Raw genomic sequence first — 3,328 nt, forward strand, 5'->3', positions numbered from 1 at the left:
CATATCTAGTTCAACAGATAATGGAATGGACACTTTACAATTAGAGGCCACCTTTGAGAAGAAAAATATCTTGCTCCAACTTTATCTTTGTAGAGATTTAAAATCTTTCAAATTAAATGGCTTGGATAAGAAATAATTGCTTGATACAACATGGAACAAATGGACATTTATGCATATGACACCATCAATTACATGAGTGATGTTGATGTAGCCAAAATTTTTGGGGTCAAAGCCACCAATTAATATAAGGTTTCTAATCTCCATGAGGTTGACATTGTGTTTTTAAGGGCTATGGAGAGGGCACTTCTTCATTGTCCACTTCATCATTTATTCACTTGCACCATAGACCTACGGACTTCATCTTTGTTGTGGGCTCATATCCCCTATGTGAGTGCTGATGTAGAAGTCGAAGCAGAAAAAATAAGTGAAAGCATGTTGAATAAGGTTTCTAATCTTCACTTGGTGAACATTGTTGATTTAAGGGCTATGGAATGGGCATGTTAGATACCCAAAAAAAGCCTTACATTGAAATCTTTATCAAATCGTTATCACTATGTTGTCATTGGACTAACTACCTTTGGGATGTGCTCATTTTGGATAATAATAGGATGATTTTTATAAAATTATTATATTGTTCCACATGGGATAGTAGGAAATGGTAATTGAGTTGAAACAGATCTATACAACTATGCTTTAAGATAATGTACTGGCCAAGTTTTTTGTAAGAAAAACACACCTATAAATAAACAAATAACCATGCACTAGAAATGTCATGCTCTAATAGATGGTGTAAGTAATGTGCACATTTCTTAACTTGCTCCTTGCACATCGTATATTAATTTCTATTTTAAATATCATTTTTGACACCATAATTTCATATAGGTAACATAATGCAAAGCAAGAGCATTGACCACAACATTTCAATTATCTTAGTGTAGAAATCGCCAAAGTCAAGTGTCTAGAACTTGAGAAAGATTAAATGAGTCAAGATGTAACCAACTTATCCCTTAAAAACTTTGCTTATGAAAAAAATCTTCAAATTATCACAAAAGAAAAGGGATTCCCATGAAAAGTCCACAACGTGAATAACTAATACCAAACAATCCAGTGTCTAAGGAAAAGTAAAATACAAAAAAAGAAAAAAATTTACAGTCCAAAGCTTTAATTTGTTTACACTTTACATGGCATTGTAAGTGACTTCAACAGAAGTCAAGGGCCTAGTCCAAGAAGATTAATGACACGAAAACTGCCAAAGCTTAAACATACAGAGACCAAATTTAAAAATCCTTAGGTTGCCATTGGTCACCTTATTTTATGACCCTAACTACAAAGTTGTTATATTGTTGCAAACTAGATAGAAAAATCATGAGGATACAAGCTCTAATTTCACCTTTTAAATCAAGATGAATAATTAAAATTTACACTAGGGCTTGCATATGATAGCAGCGAATCACAAGTGCTAATAAAAAATCATGAACCCTAATAGATTAGACAATATATATCTGCATCTTCTCTATTCTCTTTGCATATACAAATATTGATTTGCACTTCTAAGAATATGTGTATAGATGATAAAAGTGCCTATATTCAAGTCTCCACATGATATGAGTCTAAAACAAGAAATTAGAAAGTTCAAAAGTTCTGTTAGGTAGTTGCTCTATTTCCTCCAGTGTTGAACAAGTTCTTCAGGATGTCTGCAATTTATCAAAAGATTATATTCTGCTTGTAGCCTCGAGATCAAACTTAGGACTAAATTGACCAATTCAGTAAGTAGAACAATAATTAGCTATCAAATAGGTTTAGCAAAAAATCCAAAGAACACTCTTCAAAGATCAACTTTCTCACTTTAACTCCAATTTCAAGATGATGATCATCCCCAAGATGCATGGATCACTAATTTGAGTTCATTAAACTATTCTCTATTACACTTGATTCATTAAAGAGATCATATGGGCTTGTATTCCTTTATTCAAGAGTTAACATGGGAGAGTCATTGAAGTCAACTCACAAATCTTATGGCTATCTCATCACATCATCTTTGTATAAATAGTTGCTCCTACAAGACAGTCTCAAGCATCGTTGTAGTAAACTCAATCACCATCACCACATAGGAACAACATTAGAGCAACCAACAAATGTCATGAACATTTTTTCTTAAACTTTTGAATATTACAAGTGGGTATCATTGTCCTAGCCCACCTGCCACTTTACTTATGCCTCCTCTAAAGCCTTAGTTTCCATTTCAAGATTTCAATAGACAATTTGCAGCTCCAAATCTTTCTCACTGAAACTGGCCAACTCTTGCATCTTCTTATGCTTATGAACCTATTGTAGTCAAATTGTGCACAACAGTCATTTGTGCTTCTTGCCAATGTATTTTATCTATTCTTTGAGTGCTTATTAGTTAAAAATCACATTTATAAGTATTTATTTAATTTTGAAATGATATTGAAGGGACATTTTAAAGAAGGATGAAAGAAAGGCTGCATTGAATTGTGAAATGCTTCTTTGAAAAGTTTGCTAGTCAAGAAGGCAAGATAATAAGAAAAATTAGGTATTAGACTTTAAACATAATAGGCAGATTATGTATTTATCCAAGTAAATATACAGTAGTAGATAATATTCACAAGCAACTCTTCTGGGAAATACCATTGGTATTTTTGGGGAATTATAGACATGTAACATTTCATATCCAATTGAAAAATGATTGAATAGAAAATCCCAATTAAAATATTAGCCAGATTTCCAGTTCGTATCTTTTAAGAAGGGAACTCAATTTTAAGAATTTTAAACCAAGAAATTCAAATAACCTATTTTTTATTAGAGAATGCATGCTTAAAAGGTAAGCATTGATGAGTTCATAAAATCATGATAGAATAATCATGTGCTTACAAAAATTAGGTGGGCTCCAAGCCAGAATTGTTTTGGTGAAGGAAAAGGTAACAGTAGTCAGCCAACACCATATACAACTATTGCAAAGAAATGTACAACCAAGTTCAATGGTCATGGATTGAGGCCAGACAGTAGGGCCATAGATCTAGTTGAAAAAATGCCTCCCAAACTTAAATAGTCAAAACAAGCTTGCTACATCTCTTTCATTTCCTAATCAAGTGAAGCACAGGAGACCTTATACAATGCACCTGCCAAAGTATTTATAGTTGATGCAACAGGTTACATAAATGTAATGAGAATTTTCTAAATTAGTAACAAATGATAGAAAGAAAGGATATTTATATAAAGAACATAGCTAAAATAGGATATTTATATAGAGAATAAATCTAGATGCAAGAGTAGCTTAATGAAAAGCTCATAGCCTTAAATGATACCA

The sequence above is a fragment of the Cupressus sempervirens genome, chromosome 5, assembly GCF_028749045.1.
Source record: "Cupressus sempervirens isolate cs-2001-9-10 chromosome 5, ASM2874904v1, whole genome shotgun sequence".
NCBI lineage: Eukaryota > Viridiplantae > Streptophyta > Pinopsida > Cupressales > Cupressaceae > Cupressus > Cupressus sempervirens.